This window comes from Caretta caretta, chromosome 9 (assembly GCF_965140235.1).
Source record: "Caretta caretta isolate rCarCar2 chromosome 9, rCarCar1.hap1, whole genome shotgun sequence".
NCBI classification, from domain to species: Eukaryota; Metazoa; Chordata; order Testudines; family Cheloniidae; genus Caretta; species Caretta caretta.
The window spans coordinates 35,357,467-35,384,335 of NC_134214.1; the positions used below are offsets into that span (position 1 = coordinate 35,357,467).

General features: G+C 42.2%; 1 protein-coding gene across 1 annotated transcript in view; it reads left to right on the plus strand.

The window, feature by feature from the left end:
• IRS1 (insulin receptor substrate 1) overlaps positions 1 to 26,304 on the plus strand; it is a 94,310-nt gene extending 68,006 nt beyond the window's left edge. Inside the window, exon 2 of the mRNA XM_048864587.2 lies at positions 25,274 to 26,304. The gene's annotated coding sequence lies outside the window, so the exon portion shown is untranslated. The remainder of the gene's footprint in view (positions 1 to 25,273) is intronic.
• The last annotated feature ends 565 nt before the right edge of the window (positions 26,305 to 26,869 follow it).

The window sequence follows — 26,869 nt, forward strand, 5'->3', positions numbered from 1 at the left end:
AAGTTTTTTACATATCTTTGGTATAAAAATAAAAGATGGGATTTTTCAGAAAAGCTCAGCATTTGGTTCACTCTGCTCTCATTGAAGTTAATGGCAATTTTACCGTTGATTTTTATTGGGAACAGTGAGGACATTGCTAAGTGCTTTTGAAAATCTCACCCAATGTATCATCATTTAATTTTATTTTTAAGGCGCTTGGGGTGAGGAGTAGTTTACATTGACTGGATGATGAAAGTGAACACTGATTCAACTTTTACTCTTCAAAGTTAAAATTCAACATTCAGTTTAAAAGGAAGAGAGTAAAAAGGGGTTGTAACTATCAGGTTTTCTACTTTGGATTCTCTAGATTGTGGGCCCAATCCTGAAAGGAACTCAGCATCCTTAAATTCCATCAAATTGGGACTAAATAGCTTGATCTTCTGCGGGAACTGAGGATGCCCAACAACTCTCAGGTCCTTCAGATTCAGCAAACAGTGCAACTTCTACAATAACTATTTACTCTTAGGCTGACTCAATCCATTTCTGTGAGAGTTTTAGAGCAGCAGCAAACACTTTGTGCAATTAATATTGAAACTATTAACATGATGATACACATTTGGTATCTGATATTTATACTCTATGCGGCAAATTGCAATTTTGGGGAGGGGAAAAGAGGATGGGTACCATCACTGTTCTTATGTAAGGAACATCAGAGGAAGTTTAAGTTGCCAAGAGTAGTAGAGCAGCATTATAAAAGGTTTCAAGGTGAGCTGGATGAAACAAATCTAGTTGGAGTCTGAATTCTCTGACTTTTTGGGAACCTTTATTTCTTGTCTCTTTTCTTTCTGGGGAAAAAAAAATTCCCTTCATATTGGTTGGAATGGTGCTTTAGTTGAATCCTCAGCCTGGATTATTATTAAAAAAGCCTGTAGAGAGGGCAAAGGGATCCAAAACACATTGTGTTTTTATTAAACTGGGGCAAAAAGCCAACAAGAGCTTCACTAAAAATGTAACATTTTTCCACAGGGATATACTCTCTTCTGTGTTTCCCATTTTATAAGAAAAAGAAACCCACAATCTGCAGGCTGCAACTCACTTTCCTGTTACTCAACTCATTGATGGACAATAATTTCTTTTGCAAAACTGGAAAGGTAAAAATGATAAACTAGAAATGCAGTTTGAGCTGTCAGCTGTGTTCAAGCTTCTGTCTGCTTTGAACTTCCATAATAAAGTAAAAAGGAGTTTTGGGAGTCTTCTATGACCCTGATATCTCCTGGGAGAGCCATACAGTGGTGCATAGACAATCCAAGAAGTTTTTGGAAAGTGTAGGGGACAATTTCCTGGTGCAAGTGCTGGAGGAACCAACTAGGGGCAGAGCTCTTGACCTGCTGCTCACAAACCGGGAAGAATTAGTAGGGGAAGCAAAAGTGGATGGGAACCTGGGAGGCAGTGACCATGAGATGGTCGAGTTCAGGATCCTGACACAAGGAAGAAAGGAAAGCAGCAGAATACGGACCATGGACTTCAGAAAAGCAGACTTTGACTCCCTGGGAGAAAAACGTGAGGGGGAAAGGAGTCCAAGAGAGCTGGCTGTATTTTAAAGCATCCTTATTGAGGTTACAGGGACAAACCATCCCGATGTGTAGAAAGAATAGTAAATATGACAGGCAACCAGCTTGGCTTAACAGTGAAATCCTTGCTGATCTTAAATACAAAAAAGAAGCTTACAAGAAGTGGAAGATTGGACAGATGACCAGGGATGAGTATAAAAATATTGCTTGGGCATGCAGGAGTGAAATCAGGAAAGCCAAATCACACCTGGAGTTGCAGGTAGCAAGAGATGTCAAGAGTAACAAGAAGGGTTTCTTCAGGTATGTTAGCAACAAGAAGAAAGTCAAGGAAAGTGTGGGCCCCTTACTGAATGAGGGAGGCAACCTAGTGACAGAGGATGTGGAAAAAGCTAATGTACTCAATGCTTTTTTTGCCTCTGTCCTCACGAACAAGGTCAGCTCCCAGAGTACTGCACTGGGCAGCACAGCATGGGGAGGAGGTGACCAGCCCTCTGTGGAGAAAGAAGTGGTTTGGGACTGTTTAGAAAAGCTGGACGTGCATAAGTCCATGGGGCCAAATGCGTTGCATCCGAGAGTGCTAAAGGAGTTGGCGGATGTGATTGCAGAGCCATTGGCCATTATCTCATGGCGATCGGGGGAGGTCCCGGACAACTGGAAAAAGGCTAATGTAGTGCCCATCTTTAAAAAAGGGAAGGAGGAGAATCCTGGGAACTACAGGCCAGTCAGCCTCACCTCAGTCCCTGGAAAAATCATGGAGCAGGTCCTCAAGGAATCAATTCTGAAGCACATAGAGGAGAGGCAAGTGATCAGGGTCAGTCAGCATGGATTCACCAAGGGCAAGTCATGCCTGACTAATCTAATTGCCTTTTATGATGAGATAATTGGCTCTCTTGGATGAGGGCAAAGCAGTGGACGTGTTGTTCCTTGACTTTAGCAAAGCTTTTGACACGGTCTCCCACAGTATTCTTGCCAGCAAGTTAAAGAAATATGGGCTGGATGAATGGACTATAAGGTGGATAGAAAGTTGGCTAGATCGTCGGGCTCAACGGGTAGTGATCTAGTTGGCAGCCGGTATCAAGTGGAGTGCCCCAAGGGTCGGTCCTGAGGCCGGTTTTGTTCAACATCTTCATTAATGATCTGGAGGATGGTGTGGATTGCACCCTCAGCAAGTTTTGCAGATGATACTAGACTGGGAGGAGAGGTAGATAAGCTGGAGGGTAGGGATAGGATACAGAGGGCCCTAGACAAATTAGAGGACTTGGCCAAAAGAAATCTGATGAGGTTCAACAAGGACAAGTGCAGAATGCTGCACTTAGGACGGAAGAATCCCATGCACCGCTACAGAGTAGGGACCGAATGGCTCAGCAGCAGTTCTGCAGAAAAGAACCTAGGGGTTACAGTGGACGAGAAGCTGGATATGAGTCAACAGTGTGCCATTGTTGCTAAGAAGGCTAACGGCATTTTGGGCTGTATAAGTAGGGGCATTGCTAGCAGATCGAGAGACGTGATTCGACATTGGTGAGGCCTCATCTGGAGTACTGTGTCCAATTTTGGGCCCCACACTACAAGAAGGATGCGGAAAAATTGGAAAGCGTCCAACAACAAATCATGTGTTCCATTCCCCTAATCATGTTTATGAGCAGAGACTGAGAGAACTGGGATTATTTAGTCTGCAGAAGAGAAGAATGAGGGAGGATTTGATAGATGCTTTCAACTACCTGAAAGGGGATTCCAAAGAGGATGGATCTAGACTGTTCTCAGTGGTCAGTGGTAGCAGGTGACAGAATGAGGAGTAACGGTCTCAAGTTGCAGTGGGGGAGGTTTAGGTTGGGTATTAGGAAAAACTTTTTCACTAGGAGGATGGTGAAACACTGGAATGGGTTACCTAGGAAGGTGGTGGAATCTCCTTCCTTAGAAGTTTTTAATGTCAGGCTTGACAAAGCCCTGACTGGGATGATTTTTAGTTGGGGATTGGTCCTGCTTTGAGCAGGGGGTTGGACTAGATGACCACCTGAGGTCCCTTCCAGCCCTGATATTCTATGATTCCTTGCAGCATCTCTTTCCGTTCATAATCTGATTAATTGCATTTTTTCTAACATCTTTCTACAACAGCCCAGAAAACTGACTTGTTTTCTCCTCCTTATAGGTGAAGCATGCACGTATGACCTGTAATTATGTCACTCCCTCCGATATTGATGTTTCTGGTTGTCATCCCCTCAGTTTCCTATCGCTAGCCTGTCCAAGTCTTCTCTTACTGACTGAACTGATTGGTTTGGATTTTGTGCTGATTTTTCACTGAGTAGACAGGCTGTAAGGCTGAATTGAAACTGGTTAATTCTTACAGTTGTTCCTTTGCAGTATTGCTATTACCGTGTTGGTCCCATGATATTAGAGACAAGGTTGGTGAGGTGATATCTTTTATTGGGCTGTTTGTAAAAGACAGGCTTTTGAGCTACACAGAGCTCTTTAGGTATGGGAAAGGTCACAGCTAAATACCAAGTGGAACAGATTGTTTGGAGTAAGTAGTTCACAGGTACTATAAGAGACTATTCAAGGTGAAGTGGCCAGTTAACACCTCAACAGAAAAGGACAAAAAAGGGGGAGTTAGTGGGTTACAAACAGTTGTAATAAGCAATAAATTCACTACCTTTATTAAGAGCATATCTACATGTACAGTGCTGCAGCTGCAGTCTGGTGAAGACTCTCTATGCTGACGGGAGAGAGCTCTCCCATCAGTATAATAAAACCACCTCTGCAAGCAGCAGAAGTTATGTTGGCAGGAGAATCTCTGTCCACACCAGTGCTTTGGTCAGTGTATTTATGTCGCTCAAGGGGGTGATTTATTTACATCCGGACATAAGTTCTGCCGACTTGAGCTGTAGTATAGACATAGCTTTAGACCAGGATTTTTATTGTCTAAAGTTATCAATGTTAAGTTCCCAGGCTTGTCTCTTGAAGATGATGTGCAGATTGCCTTTGAGGATGAGGGCTGAGAGGTCAGATACAGAGTGATTGATTGTTTTGTGAACAGTGTTTGTGGTGGTCTTGTCTCTTATAATTTTTCTATGTAAGCTCATTTGAGAGCATAGTGATTGTCTCATTTCACCCACATTGTTCTTGTTGGTGCATTTAGTGCACTGGGTGAGGTATACCACATGTTGTGATAGACGTGTAGCACCCATGAATCTTGCAAGGTGTGTTCTGAGGTGTATTGACCCTCGTACCAGTGGAGATATGTCTGCAGGTTTTGCATCTGTTATGGCAGGATCTGGTGCCACTTTGAGTTGGTGGTCCTGGTCTGTTGGGAGCTTATTTCTGGTGATGAGCTTGGTGACGCTGGTGGGGGATTGTATTCAATGTAGGGATGTAAAAGGTTAAACAGTAAGTGTTAGGCTTACTGTTAACCGAGTTTAACCATTAACCCCAGAGGCCCTGCACCGGCTGGAAGGACCCCAGCCGCACCGGCTGGAGCCAGGGGCCAGCCGCCCAGAGGGAGCCCAGCCCCGACTGCGCCAGAATGGCCACAGCTGTGGCCGCGCCATGCCAGCCAGCAGGACCCAATCCTGGCCACATCTTGCCAGCCGGAGCAACCCCAGCCTCTGCCATGCCAGGCCGGCTGTAGCTACTTTGGTTAACTGGTTAAACGATTACAGTTGTTTAACCGGTTAACTTTTATTAACTGATATTTACCTCCCTAATACAATGATGATCTTAAGCAGTGGCAGTTCTGGCTAGGCTGCTGTCACCCTTTCCTCCATTGGAGTTCTGAATGGGACAGTGATCCATTTGTGATTGATCAGCTCCTGCTCAGCTTTGGTGTATATTTTAAAGTCCATTCTTGATAAATGCAAGATGTATCGGGAACTAGCCCAAGTGATACATCTCTTGTTTATAATTTTTCCTGCAGACACGGAATATAATTTTTGGGGAGGTGAAAAAGGGAGGATTCATTTTTTTTGGTATTAGCCCTCTCACAAGCTGGCTAATCACTCTGTATGGTCGGTCATCAGTCTTTTTTGTAAGTGAGCCCAATCATTTTTCCCATGAATTTCAACTGTAATCAGGGCATAAACTAGATCATAGTTTAAAAAAAAAAATAAATAAAGTTCACAATTGGATAAGGATATATTCCACTCTGTCACAAGCCCCACTGCACTATTTATCTTTTCTCTTTCATGTAACCATCTGCTGCTCCATTTCACACCCCATCCGTTGCCTTCTCTTCTACATCTTGCACTCCTTAAATTTCATTTCCCCCCACCTCCACAACCCTTTTCATCATGTCTTCTGCACCATTTCCCTTCTCCTGAAATGGCTAAAACAATAGCTCTCATTTTCTGTAAGACCGTTCTCTAAAGCTGTTTTCACTAGGAAGAAAGGTGTGTTTTTAACTCAAGTTAGCAAACTTAAGGTGAAAATCTTAATGATGACAAGATGGCTTGTAGCTTTCACATGGTCAAGGTAAAGCCATAGTCTTTAAGTAACTCAAGTTAAGTACGCTGCTTTTTTGTACTTCTTAAGACAAGGCCTGCCAAGCAACATCTACTTGAAAACTCCTCACCAGAGTATCTTCTGATTTGTTAGTGGAGAAGGTAGCGTTCAGGCTTCCAGCAGATAGGGTAGAGAGAGTCCTGCATTTCTCATTGGCAGAATGAAGAAAACTGCATGTGAGATGAAATGGGATTTAGCTGAAGGAGTGAAATAGTAGGAGAGGAGAAGAACACTATATGAAGTAAGGAAAAGTAGTTGTCATCGTCGTCATCACCACTCCCATAACTGCATTGGTCGTTGGGGCACCTTCACTGATGAGCAATCAACCAGTTGTCTCCACCCCTGACCATTGTGTGTCAGTGCTTGAGTCTCTGTGAAGTCCATTCCTGTCAACTCTTTTATGTTGTCAGTCCATCTCTTCTTCTCTTCCCCTGTCCCTTGGAGGATGATCTTGGATAGGCCCGATCTTGTTATATGGCCGTACCAATTCAGCTTACGCTTCTTCACGGTCGTCAGGAGGTCTTCATATGACTCAGTGGATTGGGTGATGATGTTGCGGACCATTTCTTTAGTGACAAGGTCGAAGTAGGAGAGGCGCAGGATTTTACAGAACTTTCTCATCTCTTCTACCTTTATTTTCTGTTCAAGTTCTGTCGTAAGGATCCAAGTTTCGCATACATACAGAAAAATGGAATGACCAATGTGTGCAGCAGTTTCAGTTTGGATTTCAGAGCGATATTCTTATTCCTCCAAATTGGCTTCAGCTTTGCCGCTGCTGCTCTCTGCGCAGTTCTTGCCAGAATTTCTGCCTTTGATCCTTCATCAATGATGGTTTTCCCCAAATACTTGAACTGTTTCACTGTCTCGAAATCTTGTCCACTGACAGTATATATGTGAGCTGATCCCGTCACGTTTCTTTGTCATCAGCTTGGTTTTCTCTGTACTAGTTTCCATGCTGTATTTTGTGGAGGATTCATCCAATTGTTTCACAAGGTTGGCAAGTTCATCTTTGCTGCCTGCCAAGCCATCAGTGTCATCAATGTACCGAAGATTTGAGATTATTCGCCCCCCAGTGCTGACTGCATACGTGATCTTCTAGGGGATCAGTCATTATGCACTCCAAGTAGATGTTGAGCAGTGTGGGTGAAAGAAGGCAGCCTTGCCGGACTCCAACAGTGGTGCGAAACCACTCTCCTATTGTGCCATTAACAAGAACTGCACTGCTGGCCTTGGCATACAGTTGTTTAATGGTAAGAATAAGCTTATGACCAACATTTACTACTTCATGGTTGCCCAGAGAGCTTTGTGCTATACTTGGTCAGACGCCTTCTTGAAGTCAACAAAGACGTGGTAGATGTCCTTCTGGTGTCATAAGTACTTCTGACGTGGTAGATGTCCTTCTGGTGTCATAAGTACTTCTCACATCGAACACGAAGGTTGAAAATCTTTTTCTGTGGTACTTCTTCCAGCACAAAAGCCAGCTTGTTCTGTAGTGATGATATTTTCCGTTTGCGGCTTCAATCTGTTCAATATGACTTTCAACATCACTTTGCTGGGATGGCTAATTAAGCTTATGGTCTGGTAATTTTGACACAATTGCAGGGTACCTTTCTTTGGCAGAGTGATGATTAGTGACTGTGTCCACATGGAGGGCTGCTCACCGGTCTGGAAGATCTTGTAGGAAATCTTGGTGAGTACATCTATGACTATTTCTCCTCCGAATTTCATCAGTTCAGCTGGGATGTTGTCAATACCTGTACCCTTTCTGTTCTTGAATGATTTCACAGCTGTCTCCACTTCTTCATGCAGTATTGGAAAGTCATCCTCTGTTGAATCTGGGCTGTCTAGGACACTAGAATCTCCAGTTGTCTGGTGGTTGTATAGATCAGAGCAGTAGTTTGTCCACCTATTGATGATGTCCCTTTCTTCTGGAAGACTGTTCCCTTCTTTGTCTTGAATTGCGTTAGCTTTGGTCCATCTTTCCTTCAGATATTTTACAATCTGGAAGGCTCATTTGCTATTTTTATTATTGATACACTCTTTAATTTTAGAGCATTGTTTTTCAATCCATATCTCCTTGGCAACCTTCATTCCTTTCTTGATCTTTCTGCCAATCGCTCTGTATTTATCAGATCCCTCAGTGCTGTTCTTGTCTCTCTTAAGGTCTCTTCTAATGTCACACATCAGTAGTATTTCATTTGTGACCCATGGTTTTGTCGTCTTAGTGTTTCCCAAGGATGTCCATTGCTGCCTCATTTATTACAGTGTTAAAATTGTTGGTCATTGTTTCTACATCTTCCTCTAGAGCAAGCAATGGGGCAAATTTTCTGCCAATCATTGGTTGGAATAACTCTGCAATGTTTCGGTCTCTGAGTCTTTCTAAGTCAAATTTGGTTCTGGTGAACTTTGGCCTAACGATTTTCCTTAGCCGCCGCCAAAAGTTTAGCATCACAAGTGTCATAAATATAAAGGGAAGGGTAAACATCTTTTAAACCCTCCTGGCCAGAGGAAAAACCCTTTCACCTGGAAAGGGTTAAGAAGCTAGGATAACCTCGCTGGCACCTGACCAAAATGATCAATGAGGAGACAAGATGCTTTCAAAGCTGGAGGGGGGGGGGGGTGAAGAGAAACAAAGGTTCTCTCTGTCTGTGTGATGCTTTTGCCAGGAACAGAAAAGGAATGGAGTCTTAGAATTTAGTAAGTAATCTAGCTAGATATGCATTATATTATGATTTCTTTAAATGGCTGATAAAATAAGCTGTGCTGAAAGGAATGGATATTCCTGTTTTTGTGTCTTTTTGTCACTTAACATTTTGCCTAGAGGGATTCTCTATGTTTTGAATCTAATTACCCTGTAAGGTATTTACCATCCTGATTTTACAGAGGTGATTCTTTTACTTTTTCTTCAATTAAAATTCTTCTTTTAGAACCTGATTGCTTTTTCATTGTTCTTAAGATCCAAGGGTTTGGGTCTATGTTCACCTATGCAAATTGGTGAGGATTTTTATCAAGCCTTCCCCAGGAAAGGGGGTGTAGGGTTTGGGAGCATTTTTGGGGGAAAGACGTTTCCAAGCAGGCTCTTTCCCTGTTATATATTTGTTAGATGCTTGGTGGTGACAGCAATAAAGTCCAAGGGCAAAAGGTAAAATAGTTTGTACCTTGGGGAAGTTTTAACCTAAACTGGTAAAAATAAGCGTAGGGGGTTTTTCATGAAGGTCCCCACATCTGTACCCTAGAGTTCAGAGTGGGGAAGGAATCTTGACAACAAGGTTGTGATCACTTCCAATAACAGCACTGGGGAGAGCTCCTTCTTTTAGCTCTGTTAATCCCAGAACGAAATCGGTTTTGCTCCATGATGTAGTCGATCTGGCTGTGATGTAGACCATCAGGTGCTTGCCACATTGATCATCTGGATGCTTAATGTGCTTGCAAGAACCAGCTGTTATAGCTGGCAAACTCCAAAAGTCTCAATCCTTTCCCATTTGTTACCGCATTACAAAAAGGGCCACAATAATCTCACCAATCTGCCTGTGCCTCAGTACCCACTTTAGCATTCCAATCTCCCTCTACAATCAGGATATATTTCTTGTGTTCCTTAACGATGATGTCTTGGAGCTGATCGTAAAAATCTTCAATTTGTTCATCGTTATAGTTTGTTATAGGGGCATATACTTGTACCACTGATATTAAATGGTATTGCCTTTAGATGGATGGAAATAAGTCTGCTGGACATTGGGCAGCATCCTAATACTGAATTCTTGATATTTTTATGCACAAGAAATCCTATGCTGTTGATATGTTTGTCCTCTCCATTGTAAAAGAGTATATAGCCTTCTTCCGTTAGTGCCTCTCCAAAGTTCTTCCATCTGACTTCAGAGATTCCAAGGAGGTGCCAGGTGTATTGTTCCATTTCGTATGTGAGTTCTTTCAACCTCTCTATTTGTCTCAATATCCTTACATTTCATATGGCTATGGTGATATTATCTCTTCCACGGATCCTCTTTGTTGGAGTTACACCAGTAGTATACGTGTTGCATCCGCCCTGTTGGGAGACGAATGGCACGGTCATTATTAACCCAGGCTGTAACCAATCCTGTGTGGACATAGTTGACTTGCTCATCATATGGTGTGTCTTGGGAAAATTTCAGACCTGGGAGAGCCCATCCCTCTCTAGGCAGCCCCCTTTTAGTCACCTCTTATTACTTGCAGGAGGAGCAGTGGGCATATTCTGTGTCCGGACTCACAGGGGGAGATAGGAAGGATAGAGAGAGAAAAGCAAGGGATGGGGAAGAGATTTTTAAAAATTAAATTCCTCCTCTCCAGTAATTAGTCTGGCCTGGTCTGTAACAGTCTGGAAAAAGAAAAGGATTACTTGTGGCACCTTAGAGACTAACCAATTTATTTGAGCATGAGCTTTCGTGAGCTACAGCTCACTTCATCAGATGCATACCGTGGAAACTGCAGCAGACTTTATATATACACAGAGAATATGAAATAATACCTCCTCCCACCCCACTGTCCTGCTGGTAATAGCTTATCTAAAGTGATCAACAGGTGGGCCATTTCCAGCACAAATCCAGGTTTTCTCACCCTCCACCCCCCCACACAAATTCATTCTCCTGCTGGTGCTAGCCCATCCAAAGTGACAACTCTTTACATAATCAAGTCGGGCTATTTCCTGCATAGATCCAGGTTTTCTCACATCCCCCCCACCCCCATACACACACAAACTCACTCTCCTGCTGGTAATAGCTCATCTAAACTGACCACTCTCCAAGTTTAAATCCAAGTTAAACCAGAGCATCGGGGGGGGGGGGGGAGGAGGGGGGGTAGGAAAAAACAAGAGGAAACAGGCTACCGGATGTAGAAGCTCTCTACACCAACATTCCACACAAAGATGGACTACAAGCCGTCAAGAACACTATCCCTGATAATGTCACGGCTAACCTGGTGGCTGAACTTTGTGACTTTGTCCTTACCCATAACTATTTCACATTTGGGGACAATGTATACCTTCAGATCAGCGGCACTGCTATGGGTACCCGCATGGCCCCACAGTATGGCAACATTTTTATGGCTGATTTAGAACAACGCTTCCTCAGCTCTCGTCCCCTAAAGCCCCTCCTCTACTTGCGCTATATTGATGACATCTTCATCATCTGGACCCATGGAAAAGAAGCCCTTGAGGAATTCCACCATGATTTCAACAATTTCCATCCCACCACCAACCTCAGCGTGGTCCAGTCCACACAAGAGATCCACTTCCTGGACACTACAGTGCTAATAAACAATGGCCACATAAACACCACCCTATACCGGAAACCTACTGACCACTATTCCTACCTGCATGCCTCCAGCTTTCACCCTGACCACAACACACGATCCATTGTCTACAGCCAAGCTCTGCGATACAACTGCATTTGCTCCAACCCCTCAGACAGAGACAAACACCTACAAGATCTCTGTCAAGCTTTCTTACAACTACAATACCCACCTGCAGAAGTAAAGAAACAGATTGATAGAGCCAGAAGAGTTCCCAGAAGTTACCTACTACAGGACAGGCCTAACAAAGAAAATAACAGAACGCCACTAGCGGTCACCTTCAGCCCCCAACTAAAACCCCTCCAACGCATTATTAAGGATCTACAACCTATCCTAAAGGATGACCCAACACTCTCACAAGTCTTGGGAGACAGGCCAGTCCTTGCCTACAGACAGCCCCGCAACCTGAAGCAAATACTCACCAACAACCACATACCACACAACAGAACCACTAACCCAGGAACTTATCCTTGCAACAAAGCCCGTTGCCAATTGTGCCCACATATCTATTCAGGGGACACCATCACAGGGCCTAATAACATCAGCCACACTATCAGAGGCTCGTTCACCTGCACATCCACCAATGTGATATATGCCATCATGTGCCAGCAATGCCCCTCTGCCATGTACATTGGTCAAACTGGACAGTCTCTACGTAAAAGAATAAATGGACACAAATCAGATGTCAAGAATTATAACATTAATAAACCAGTCGGAGAACACTTCAATCTCTCTGGTCACGCAATCACAGACATGAAGGTCGCTATCTTAAAACAAAAAAACTTCAAATCCAGACTCCAGCGAGAAACTGCTGAATTGGAATTCATTTGCAAATTGGATACTATTAATTTTGGCTTAAATAGAGACTGGGAGTGGCTAAGTCATTATGCAAGGTAGCCTGTTTCCTCTTGTTTTTTCCTACCCTCCCCCCCCCCCCCCCCCCCGATGCTCTGGTTTAACTTGGATTTAAACTTGGAGAGTGGTCAGTTTAGATGAGCTATTACCAGCAGGAGAGTGAGTTTGTGTGTGTATGGGGGTGGGGGGGATGTGAGAAAACCTGGATCTATGCAGGAAATAGCCCGACTTGATTATGTAAAGAGTTGTCACTTTGGATGGGCTAGCACCAGCAGCAGAATGAATTTGTGTGGGGGGGTGGAGGGTGAGAGAACCTGGATTTGTGCTGGAAATGGCCCACCTGTTGATCACTTTAGATAAGCTATTACCAGCAGGACAGTGGGGTGGGAGGAGGTATTGTTTCATATTCTCTGTGTATATATAAAGTCTGCTGCAGTTTCCACGGTATGCATCTGATGAAGTGAGCTGTAGCTCACGAAAGCTCATGCTCAAATAAATTGGTTAGTCTCTAAGGTGCCACAAGTACTCCTTTTCTTTTTGCGAATACAGACTAACACGGCTGTTCCTCTGAAGTCTGGAAAAAGGTTCTTCCCACCAAGTGGAAACAGAGGCTTGAAGTTGTGAAGAGCTTGATTTCTGCATATCTGTTATAGGGATGGGGAGAGGACCAGGAAAACTGGGGGGTTTGAATAAAGTGAACCTCTTTACACAATTCCCAGTTTGAAACACTGTCTGTATTGAATAGGGGTCGTGAGTGTTTTCCCTTTCCCAAACATCCAGTGTAGCTGCCTGACCAAAAGCTTAGCAATTGCAGAGCAGACTGCCCATGTTCAGCGGAGATGCATCTGTCCAGGTTTTGCAGAGCAGGATTCTGAATTAGGGGCAGCGAAAAACTATGCGAGCAGTCTGAAAAATCCAGGCTGTACCTTAGACAGGCACTATTTTGCTTAGACTGAAGCTCATCCAAAGTGTGTGTTGGGTTTTTTTCCTGCCTACAATACAGGAAGATGGAATGGTAGCCCAGTATATTGTTACAGTAATCAGTATTCTGTCACCATCCCATAATTGACAGTTTTCTAGTCTGTCCAGGAATATTTCCATGTATGATGATCCGCGCTCTCGCTCTCTCTTCCCCCCCCCCCCAAAAAAAACAAAAACAAACCCCTACTTTGGCAGTTTATTAACTATTTCCCTGTTGCTACCTTTGTGGCCAGGAGGGGAGAGACATCCCTACCTTAATCACCTTCTAGCTGTTCTGCCCCCCATTTCTGTCTCTGCTCTTCTAACTGCTTCCCCGTTTCTGTCTGTGCTTTTTTTATTGTATTGACGTTCAGTTGAAATTACAATGTAATGTCACAGTATACCAAGTAGGTCCAGTATTACTGGAGATGCACTTTGCCCGATTTGCCTGGCATGTTAAGCAGTAGTAAACTAGTTGTATCTATTTGCTGAACTGAGAACAGTTTCAGCTGAGTCAAATTATTGTGGAGAAAAGTGCATAATTATATTTCTTCTTTGAAACAGGATAATCCTGTAGTTTGCATGGGACTGTTTTACATATGCCTTGTACAGCACCAAACACAGTGTTGGCACCCAATAAATCAGAATAAGAAATTTAAATGGGAGGCTGGAATGCATCTTTTGCTTTAACATAGCCCTATTTTTCATTTTCATAGCTTGGAGATATTTTAGTCTTGTGTTTTTCAACGAGAATTGCTTGGGGAGGAAAGAAGGAGGATGATAAATTGAATACGTTTTAAGCACACTTCCCTTGTACGCATGAGGTTTCAGTTGACTTCAGGGGAAAAAAAATCCTTTTTGTCTAGACTGGTGTTTTAGGATAGTTAAAGTCCTAAATGCCCCCCCCCTTTTTTTTTTATTTACCCCTAAGGGGAAATAAGTGAATTTCAGAAAGACTTCAGTTGCTTTCTCCAGGAGATGTAAATGACATGTTGCTAATATGAAATCTTAAAATAGGCTTCAGTAGTAGTGGGAACTTCAGTTGAGCTGTCTTGTGTCCAGTCTGGCCTAAAACCCGGTGAAAAGAGAGTTCTGCCAACTGGATCATACATTAGTGTTAACTGTATCTTCTAACAGATGATGAGCAGAGATCACTTGTCAAACATACCGTGTAGTAGCTTTTAAAGATGTTTGTTTGTTTCAGTACATTTTTCGTGCATTACCAACTTCTTCCATAAAGTTAACCACAAACCATATTACTGGGGACTCAGCTACAGCCTGTGGTGAGTAGGAAATAAATTAAACACAGGTTTTCCCTTTTGTTAAGCTGCCAGCGGTGACGTCAGGAATGTTAATGATCCTTACCTCAGCTCGCTCTAGTCCTAGTACCATCTATTAAAACATTTGTCTCGTGTGTGCTGTTTTGTATGTTGTTAAGGAAACACTGATGCTTGTTGATAAGAAACAATAGGACACCCAGATGATGACTTGAATCTATATCAGGAGCTTTCGCCATTGAAACATTTTATAATACTACCCTGGGGAGAGGACAAATAAAATGCTCTTACTATTTAAGAGAAAAACTTAAAAGAAATATTTTGAGTCCTTTTTCATTTAGTAAAATTTTAGAAAATATAAAACATATATTTGTAAATATACTACCAATGGATTACAAACTAAAATTTGTCATGTTCTGTTAAGGCTGTTTTGAGTCTGTAAATCAGATGTTGAATATGTTTCACAGTTATGGAAAATTTCAACTAAAACATGCAGCATAAACTCTGGACAGCAAGTTCAGTACCTGAAATTAGAACATGATGCAAAAACACCATGATAAAAGAATAATTTCTGCATTTGCTATCGAATAATTTTAAAGGAGACACCACAACTTTTGCTATTGAAAAGCATACTACTTGTCATGTAATGCTCACCAATGTGAGTCCAGGTTGCACAGTCTAACACATGCAGATTAGTGAAGTAGGTTTATCTTTGTCAGGATAGGTAATATAATTGGGCACTACTTAATTTATGGTGTAATTTAGGAACCTTGTGTAAAATATGTGTAAAATGATATACAGTTTCATATTTCATTGTGGCATGTATATCTAAGTCATAATGTTAATGAAAAATTCCCTCTCCCTTTTGGTTTTCTGGATTCGCACCTGAAGTATTGTGTTAAATCTCAGTATGGCGCGTTAGTGAGACCATATATTCCCAATGGATCGTGTGATGTGGTCCAGCTTTCATCCAGACCACATCACACAATCCATTGTCTACAGCCAAGCTCTAAGATACAACATTTGCTCCAATCCCTCAGACAGAAACAAACACCTACAAGATCTCTATCAACTGTTCCTAAAACTACAGTACCTACCTGCTGAAGTGAAGAAACAAATTGACAGAGCCAGAAGAGTACACAGAAGTCACCTACTACAGGACAGGCCCAACAAAGAAAGTAACAGAACTCCACTAGCCATCACCTTCAGCCCCCAACTAAAACCTCTCCAGCCCATCATCACTCCAGCCTGAAGGATGATCCCTCACTCACAGATCTTGGGAGACAGGCCAGTCCTTGCTTACAGACAGCCCCCCAACCTGAAGCAAATACTCACCAGCAACCACACAACAAAAACACTAACCCAGGAACCTGTCCTTGCAGCAGAGCATCATCATAGGACTTAATCACATCAGCCACACCATCAGAGGCTCTTTCACCTCTACATCTACCAATATGATATATGCCATCATGTGCCAGCAGTGCCCCTCTGCCATGTACATGGGCCAAACCGGATAGTCTCTATGCAAAAGAATAAATGGACACAAATCAGATGTCAAGAATTATAACTCTCAAAAACCAGTCTGAGAACACTTCAGCTTCCCTGGACACTCAGTTACAGACCTAAAAGTCGCAATTCTTCGACAAAAAAACTTCAAAAATAGACTCCAACAAGAAACTGCCTAACTGGAATTAATTTGCAAACTGGACACCATTTAAATTAGGCTTGAATAAAGACTGGGAGTGGATGAGTCATTACGCAAACTTAAGACTATTTCACCATGCTAATTTTTCTCCTACTGTTACTCGCACCTTCTTGTGAACTGTTTGAAATGGGCCATCCTGATTATCACTACAAAAGTTTTTTTTTCTTCTGCTGATAATAGCCCACCTTAATTGATTAGGCTCATTAGAGTTGTTCATTTTTTCATGTTCTCTGTGTGTGTGATATCTATCTTCCTCCTGTCTTTTCCACTGCATGCATCTGATGAAATGGATTTAGCCCACGAAAGCTTATGCCCAGATAAATTTGTTAGTCTCTAAGGTACCACAAGTACTCTTCATTCTTTTTGCTGATACAGACTAACACAGCAACCTGTCTGAATCAGACTGAGAGGATCAAAAATAACACAAACAGAAAACCCATAATAAAACAAAACACAAAAGATAGAGAATTTTGAGACTGTGGCCAAGGTCTGTGGCTCTCTAGATAAATTATATTTATATCCCTTTGCATGCTCTGTGGGAAGATATCATAAGAAACTAATAGGATTTTCTAACCATCCCTAAGAATAGGAAAATAGCAGGTCAGTGTCCCTTGCTGTGTAACCATGGTCCTCCATCTGGGCTATTGTACCTAGCTTCTGCTGCTGCAAGTCACTATGCCATTCCAACCAGGCTGTAATGCTTAGCTGCCACTGTGGATCATCATTAAGGCTCTGTGAACGACACGGAAAGTCACAGATTCGTGACTTCTGCAGCGGCTGGCTCTGGGGCTGCCCGAGCAGATCAGGCAATCCCTGGGCCAGTTGCACTGGCCACTGCTAGGACAGTTTGGGTGTGGGAGGAGGCTGAGTGCTGGGAGTTGGTGTGCAGAGCGGCGCTTACCTCGGGGGCGAATGGGCTCTCCGAAAGCAGCTGGCATGTCCCTGCAGCTCCGAGGTGGAGGGGCCAGAGGGCTCTGTGCACTGCTCCTGCCTGGAGGCACCACCCGCGCAGTTCCCATTGGCTGCAATTCCTGGCCAATGGGAGCTGGAGCTCGTGGCAGGGGCAGCACATGAAGCCTCCCTGGCCTTCCCTCCCCCTTGGAGCTGCAGGAACATGCTGGCCACTTCCAGGGAGCTGCGCGGAGCCTGGTAGGGAGCCTGCCAGGCTGCCCCCCGCCTTCCCACCCAGCACCAGCGGGAGTCCCAGGCCACATGCCCCCCCAGGACCAGTGCGGGTCTCGGGCAACCCCCCTGCAGCCCCCTGGCCCAAATTTTAGTTAGGGGTATATAGCACAAGTCATGGACAGGTCAAGGGCTGTGAGTTTTTGTTTACTGCCTGTGACCTGTCCATGACTTTTACTAAAAATACCCGTGACTAAATCGTAGCCTTAATCATCATACCCCACCACCTTCTACATCCCATTCCCCCCGACGCTGCATGTGGAAGGATGAGAGAGGCCCAAGATGCAGAACAACATCTTGCCCCACCATTTACTACTTTGCAGTCCTCTTGCCTTCATTTTAAAGCATACAGTTTATTTGCATGTAGCAGTCTAAATCCAAACTGGTGACACTACAGAGGATGGACAAAGTTATCTTTCCTGGTGGTTAAAGACTCGGCATTTCTAGCTGAAGGTTATTTTTACCTGAAAGAGTGGGCTTCTCACTCAGGAGGAATTACAGGGGATTGTCTGACAATCTAAGGACCTCTCCAACCCCCACATACCTTGCATGAGCATTGCTAATGTTGGTCGATAGTACTGCATGTGTAGTGCCTCTCAAAACTAAAGATTTCACAGCCTAAGAGCTTCTCTCTGGAAAATGTCTTTTGACAGCCACTTTCTCTGTGATCACACTAGGTATGCCATATATCTCTTACTCAGAATAGTGGGATACATCTCTGTTTTTTGTAGGCATGAGTGTCTTTGGTCAATGAGAGCGAATTCCTATACAAATCGGCTTCATGCTTTCTTGTTATATCAGTGGAAAATGTTATGGAAGGCAAGGGACAAAGTTAGGGTGAACAGATGTCCCGATTTTATAGGGACAGTGCCGATATTTGGAGCTGTCTCTTTTATAGGCACCTATTACCCCCCACCCCCTGTCCCAATTTTCTACACTTGCTGTCTGGTCACCCTAGACATGGTGGTCATGGAGTCATCAGAAAAGTCAAGTTATAATCCGGGCACCTGCCAAACACAATGCAAAGGAATACAGATCATATTGCAAGTTGAAGGAGCCCCTGAAGTACAACAAGAGAAATTACCATTTTGCATTGGTGGTTGGAACAAGTTTGGGGTGAAAGGAGTTAGTGATGATGGATATTTTCAGAGCAATCTTCATGAGACTCTGCCAACTGTGTCTCGAATAGACCCTCACCCTGAGTACCCCCACTTCCCCGATTGGTGCCAGGCTCTCTAACTTTGGGAACTAATAGGTACTCACCAGTGGTCAAAATTTAAGTTCCTGAACATTGTCCATAGGGGGTGATTCTGAGCTGTGGAAGAATCAAATGGACAGTTTTGTCTCAAGTCAACTATGGAAATGGCAGGACATGAAGGCAGTCCACCATCATTTATTACAGATTCGAATAATACAACCCATTCCCTGGCAGAGGGAACTCAAGGGCAGTTCCTCATCCTACTATATTTCTAGCCTGGGAGAATTGGGGACAGAAAACAGATTTTCAGGCAGAGCGCTGAATAACTGCCTACAGGAGCCTTTGTTAATGATGGGATGTTCTCAAGTCTACTTGACAACTGACTACAGAGAGGTTTTCTGTCTTCCATGGATCTGAAGGAGACTTGTCTTCATATTCTCATTGTATGATCTACAGACAATAATCCTACTTGGCACATGGTTGCCAGCTTTTTCCACTCTGATCATTAGTGTTTGGTCTGGCAAAGTGCTTCAGGATCTCTTCCAGGATCATGGTAGTTGTAATAATGAATAAAGAAGGAGGAAATGATCTCATATCACTTCCTGGACAGTTCTGCTAATCAGGGTTCTGTGTGTAGAGAAATCAGATACAGAATGAAAAGGAATACTTGTGGCACCTTAGAGACTAACCAATTTATTTGAGCATAAGCTTTCGTGAGCTACAGCTCACTTCATCGGATGCATACTGTGGAAACTGCAGAAGACATTATATACACAGAGACCATGAAACAATACCTCCTCCCACCCCACTCTCCTGCTGGTAATAGCTTATCTAAAGTGATCACTCTCCTTACAATGTGTATGATAATCCAGGTGGGCCATTTCCAGCACAAATCCAGGTTTTCTCCCCCCCCTCCCCCCACCCCCACAAACTCACTCTCCTGCTGGTAGTAGCTCATCCAAACTGACCACTCTCCTTACAATGTGTATGATAATCAAGGTGGCCCATTTCCAGCATAAATCCAAGTTTAACCAGAACGTCGGGGGGGGGGGGGGGGGTTAGGAAAAAACAAGGGGAAATAGGCTACCTTGCATAATGACTTAGCCACTCCCAGTCTCTATTTTAGCCTAAATTAATAGTATCCAATTTGCAAATGAATTCCAATTAGCAGTTTCTCGCTGGAGTCTGGATTTGAAGTTTTTTTGTTTTAAGATAGCGATCTTCATGTCTGTAATCACGTGACCAGAGAGATTGAAGTGTTCTCCGACTGGTTTATGAATGTTATAATTCTTGACATCTGATTTGTGTCCATTTATTCTTTTACGTATGGACTGTCCAGTTTGCCCAATGCACATGGCAGAGGGGCATTGCTGGCACACGATGGCATATATCACATTGGTGGATGTGCAGGTGAACGAGCCTCTGATAGTGTGGCTGATGTTATTAGGCCCTGAGATGGTGTCCCCTGAATAGATATGTGGGCACAGTTGGCAACGGGCTTTGTTGCAAGGATAGATTCCTGGGTTAGTGGTTCTGTTGTGTGGTATGTGGTTGTTGGTGAGTATTTGCTTCAGGTTGGGGGGCTGTCTGTAGGCAAGGACTGGCCTGTCTCCCAAGATTTGTGAGTGTTGGGTCATCCTTCAGGATAGGTTGTAGGTCCTTAATAATGCGTTGGAGGGGTTTTAGTTGGGGGCTGAAGGTGACGGCTAGTGGCTTTCTGTTATTTTCTTTGTTAGGCCTGTCCTGTAGTAGGTGACTTCTGGGAACTCTTCTGGCTCTATCAATCTGTTTCTTCACTTCCGCAGGTGGGTATTGTAGTTGTAAGAATGCTTGATAGAGCTCTTGTAGGTGTTTGTCTCTGTCTGAGGGGTTGGAGCAAATGCGGTCGTATCGCAGAGCTTGGCTGCAGACGATGGATCATGTGGTGTGGTCAGGGTGAAAGCTTGAGGCATGTAGGTAGGTATAGGGTGGTGTTTATGTGACCATTGTTTATTAGTACTGTAGTGTCCAGGAAGTGGATCTCTTGTGTGGACTGGACCAGGCTGAGGTTGATGGTGGGATGGAAATTGTTGAAATCATGGTGGAATTCCTCAAGGGCTTCTTTTCCATGGGTCCAGATGATGAAGATGTCATCAATATAGCGCAAGTAGAGGAGGGGCGTTAGGGGACGAGAGCTGAGGAAGCGTTGTTCTAAATCCACATAAAAATGTTGGCATACTGTGGGGCCATGCGGGTACCCATAGCAGTTCCGCTGATCCGAAGGTATACATTGTCCCCAAATGTGAAATAGTTATGGGTAAGGACAAAGTCACAAAGTTCAGCCACCAGGTTAGCTGTGACATTATCGGGGATAGTGTTCTTGACGGCTTGTAGTCCATCTTTGTGTGGAATGTTGGTGTAGACGGCTTCTACATCCATAGTGGCCAGGATGGTGTTATCAGGAAGATCACCGATGGATTGTAGTTTCCTCAGGAAGTCAGTGGTGTCTCGAAGGTAGCTGGGAGTGCTGGTAGCGTAGGGCCTGAGGAGGGAGTCTACATAGCCAGACAGTCCTGCTGTCAGGGTGCCAATGCCTGAGATGATGGGGCACCCAGGATTTCCAGGTTTATGGATCTTAGGTAGTAGATAGAATATCTCAGGTCGGGGTTCCAGGGGTGTGTCTGTGCAGATTAGATCTTGTGCTTTTTCAGGAAGATACAGATATAAATAAAGATATCTATAGATAGATAGATAGATAAAGGAAAAGATATAGAATGATAGTTTCTAAAGCATCTTAGGATATATTGGGTACTATAAGATAAAAGTCTTGTCTTGGAGGAATGTTAAAAATGAAGGCACCGGTAATGAAAAAACAAGTTGTGCCTTAACAAAAGTCCGGTCCCTATTGAAGTCTATTGGGAATGCTGGTTTCATGCATAGATAAGCTTCCCTGACAAGAACTCATGTGAGAGAGATCCATTAATTCCTGTTTATCCCATCCATATTTCACCCTGTCATGTCCATTGGCTGAGGTGAAAGGTCCTGTGATTTTTCTTGTTTGTTCCCTCAGCTGAGGAACACTGGAAATCCCCTTGGGTGGGTTGTGTTTTTTTTTGTTTTTTTTTTAAACCATCAACCTAGCGTAATATCTCTTGATGCCACTAACTCGGAGATCTGCCATCACAAGGGCCAGTCTTCTATCCAGGACCAGACCGGCTCATCCTAACTGTCTTGTGTTTTGAAAGACGTGACGTAAACAAAAATTGACCCAGGTTATCAACAGTAATAGCTCCTAGAAAGCAGTCTATAAAATGAACTTATTCTACTTGCAAATGAAAAGTCCAGGGACTAAATGTGATGTTAAAGTTGGTTAGAGGTTTCCTGGAGTTCATCCAGGAGGACCTTTTTAAATAGGACACAAGTGTCCAAGCTAAAAAGTCTGTTCGCTACATTATGTTCTTAAGTAAAAGGAGGTTTTCTGCACATCCCAGTGTTAAGTGGCTCTCTACGAGGGCTACTCTGATTTCACCCTACAAGGTTGTAGAGCACAATTGTCAACCAGCATTCTGGTTCTTATGATGCTAACTTGATAGAACTCCTACGAGATGTGTTGTTATATTTCCTGTCAAAGTTGTCTTCTCAATAGCTGCTATCTCCACCAGGTATCTCTCTGATGTTGGGAGCTCTTTCTGATGAGACCCGGTATTGTCCATTTAATTCAGACAAGGTTGTCCTCACAAGATGGGAATCGTTCCCATAATAAATTCAGTTATTTTGTCACAGAAGTCAAGAAATACTCTATAAAGTTTTTAAGTCCTAATGGTTGTGCACTTCCTAAGTTCTAATTTATGTGTGTACACACAGATCTAAGGCCCTGTTTATTCTATATAGTTATGGTGATATTACAGTGACCTTGAGGAAGCAGGTCTGCTTTCAGTAGGGATGTTATCTTTGTTTTTGTTGTGTGTGGAATCAGTCAGACCACTCATCACAGTTGTGCAGTTATAGTATGGGTTGTCAGTATCTCCATTATACGTTTTTTTGGGGGGAAAAGGGGGATAAGGAGTTGATAAGTAGGTCATTTTAAAATCATCTGTCTAGGCTAAAACTTTCCTTAGCAGAGAATCCAATGTTTCTAAATGTTTTTGTCACTTGTGTGTTATGTTTTTTGTAATTTAGAACATGCGTAACACGTTTCAGATGCCTACTTTAGAATCCTTGTAACTCACATAGTTTTGGTTTTTTAAAAGAAATTTTGAAGACTTAGACCAAAATAATATGGACTTTTTGCCTTATTTTTTTAGATCTCAATGAACAATACAAATTGTTTAAAAGTAGAATCTCTTCACTTAAATGGGATAACTCTTTTTTTATAGATCTATGTAAAAGTGTTTCAAAGGATGTAGTATAGAGCCATCTCTTCATTCCTGTTTCAAAAACAGCTGATACACTCAAAAGCTTAATTCAAATGGACAGAGTTCTGAGATCTTGATAGATTCTCCAGTTAAAATGGTGTCTTTGCTCCAAACTATCTTACAGGGAAACTGAAGTTGCTTATATGGTGTCACAGTAGTGTCACAAGATAATTTTCAGGAAATCTTTACAAGAGTATCCTATCCTGTTGTAACCCTGCAGATATTAAAGTGTGGTAATAGATCTGAAACTGACCCATGTTACTACTACAAGTATCCTTTTCATGGTGCTTTTCTAAGGAACTACTGAGAGCCCCAGTTTACATGCATTGAAAGCGTACTACAGTTACTGCTCCATATATTTTTGGACAGTCATCCTGAGTCACAGAAATTCCTAGATCTACAACCTACTCCAGCCTTCACCTTGTTTCACTTTTCCAAAGGTTTTGGTAGCTTATGCACCTAGTCTTCCATAATTACTATTTTCTTCAGGACAGTTGAAGTTTCTGAATGATTTCACTAGATAATAATTTCCCTGTCTCCAGAAAATTCTTTTTCTCTTGTATTAGTTTCTGTGTACAGAAGACTGGAGAGTAACACCCAGAGATTGCACAAAAGAGTCTTGATGGTACTGATTGTGTTGGGGGAAGTAAGAGGGGATTTTTAGAAGTAATGCATGACAGATTTGGGAGTTTAGGTAGATTACAGAAACATTAGATAATAGATATGATATATTGCTTTGACACTGAACATTGTTTTTATTTATTGAAAAATCTCAAAACAAGAAGCTTGACATAAGTGGAAAAATTGTCCATTTCCCTTCCTGTTTCTTCCACTGTGCAGGTTGGAACTTGTGACCATACTACTGAGTACAGTTTGTTCTTGCACTAAATTCATTCAGCTATGCTGGATTAGAGCCAGATATGAAATGAAAAGCAAATCATGCGCATTTCACTACTTCTCTGTTTAAATTAGGTGATTTCTTTCTTTGTCACTCGTCCTTTAATAAAGCATGGCATTACTGTCTATTTTTAGGTCCAACATAGTTGAAAGCGGTGAAGCTATGTTAAGCTGTATATAGATATTCTGGTAGGAACATTCCAGTAGATTGCAATATGAGTTCAGGAGAAAGTTGAAAGTAAATGAGAGATCTGTGAGAGAATTCTCCAGGGAGTTTTCACAGCATACCATGCATCATTTGCAAGGATAGATTTTCCTTTCACTTGAAGGACCACACAAAGTAAATTCTGTTTCTTGGGAAATGAAAGAGTATGGGACAGGAGGCCTTTTCAGTTTTTACTCCAGTGTCCCTGTGGGAAGTCTTTATTTGCAGGGGGAAATATACTGTTAATCTCTCTTTTTAAGACATGGTATATGTTATGAAAATTATACACGTTTGTTAAAATCAGAATCTTAGCTTATAAATTCTATTTAGGCCAGAAGTAAAACAGAAAGTAGTGGTGTTTATGGAATATTTTTCGCTGGCGGGTCACTTTTTGTCAAAGTCCTAGTTTTAATGATGTCATAACCTCCCTACTGAGAGTAGGCTCAGAAGCAGAATTATGGCTGCAGCATCTTGTGAGGTGTCAGAGGTTGTCTGTATGATGCATTAGTCCGCATAAGTGGGATGTAAATTCTAGTCTAGTAGTCCTGGTACACTAGGGAACTTCTAGTGCATACCATGAGGATCAACATGGGCCAGTTGATGCATGACATGCTAGGTTACACTAGAATTTATACCCTACTAGTACAGACTAACACACCGTGTGGATGAGGCATCAGTCTTCTCTCAATGATATGAACTATATTTTTAAAAAAACGTCAGTGGATATCAACAATAGGTCCTGACTTCTGGCACCATAGGAATGTCCAAAATTTGCATTTTATAGTTTTTCATAACTTATTAATGGTCAGTGGTGGGCATGTTGAGGTTGCATGGCACCTTTTCATACAAGAAATTGTGCACCTGGGTAGGCAGGAAAGTGGGGTCAACAATCTAACCAAAAACTTCCTTGCGGAGAGTACAAAAGACCCCAGAAGGATAATCTTTTCTTTGATATAGAAATTAGTGTCAAGAAATCTAATCAGTATGAACACTCTTGTTTTCTTTTTTCCATATGTGAATCTCTCAAATATGTTTAAAATATATTTCTGATTTTCAGCATCTTTGATGCTTTAGTAATTGTTACATGTTTGAGTACAGTTTATGTATGTCATTCTTTTCTAAGGTGTTAAAGACTGAACTTTGAATGGCACATGTCACTTGTGTTGTTCAAAGCATTAATTATAAGCAGTGTGTTTACAAGCCTAATACGGTTACTTTCTTTCTCTTTCAATTTCAGAATGATGACCTATACAACCTCAGCAAATCCTTCTTTTTACTCATGGGTATCCAGACTATAAATGTTACATGAATCACAACTAGGACCTCACATCCTCCTCCTCGTCCATAGATGGGTACGATGCATCCAGTTCAGTTTGTTTACTTTACACAAACCTCAGGAGTTAGTTGACTGAACTGCACATTCTGTGTTGTGCCAAGCAAAAGCACTGTGACACCTGGACAATGAGTCTCTATTACTTCATCCTCTACCATAAGGACTTAGCTGGACACAGTGAACTGATGTGCCCACCACTATGTCATGGTGAGAATGGGAATTGTACTAGCACATTTACGTGATACATTACATTTCATTTGCTGCTGAAAACCTGTATGACAAATCATCATTGTAAATTATTACATACAAAACTGTTAATGTTGGTTGAAGAGTATTAAATATTTAACATAGGTTTTGATTTATACATGTACTTTTTTAATTAAAATGTAACTTTTCCTACAGCACATCTTTTTTGATGTGGAACTGAGGTATACTATATTCTGTTGTAAACAGAGTGGGGAACCTGCTTAAAACAAGGCTAATAAGAATAGAGTAGGGTACTATTCTTGTTTTAAGATTGTAATTCAGAAAATAATATAATATGAATCATTGGCCCCTGGGCCTTGATTGTACAGTCATATTTACTGATACTATCAGTTGTAAGATAACCCTGATGTTGAGCTAAATTCTTTCCAAAAGAAAAAATAATAATTTTGTACTCCTCTTGTAAAATAGGCTGTATTAACTCAAATGAAGATAAACTTACTGTAGATGGTATTTACAAGTGTCAACTTGAACTCATCTATTGCACAGAAACTTACAAAAAGCAGAAAAAAGAAATCAAAGTCTTCCATTGTGTATATATTAGGAGAAAAAAGGAAAAAAAAAGAACCATGGGTGAAGTCTTCAAATCAAAACTCTTCCTGGAATGAAATATGTGGGTGTTTGTAAATTCTGGAAATCTTTCTATACGTAATAAACTAGATACTGTTTTATCTGCTTATTTTTTTTCTTAGTAAATTGTCTCAATTTTCTACCCATCCACTCAGACATTCTATGGACATTTTCTTTTTGCGCTACCACGAATGGTGGCAGGATACCATAGAGCTTGCTACTTCAGAGGTCAAATTTCAAGCATAATTAGGTAATACAATATATTAACAGGGAGCACACATCTCTGCGTTACTTCACTAATACTCTTCATGTTTCCAGGAAATTATCACTCCTCCTTATTCCATTGAAGTCAATGAAAAAGTTCACACAGGCTTCACTGGAAGCAGTGTCCGGACTTTTGTTTTTCGTTTTAAAAAAGTGGCCTAGACAATTTTTGGGAGTTCCCTGTGTGCAAAAGAGGCAGTGGGGCAGTGCTATTTCTGTGGCACTGTCCTATGTCCTCCTCTGATCCAGTGAATTTCCATGAGTAGCACTTGCAGGGCTTCACTAATTTGCTGTGGGGTAGAGCAACAGAGGTCAGGCTCTGCTTCTGGATTTCCATGTGAAAAGATGGTCAAGAAATAATATAACTTGAAGCTGTATTGGTTCTTCCTATGTCCTTTCTGC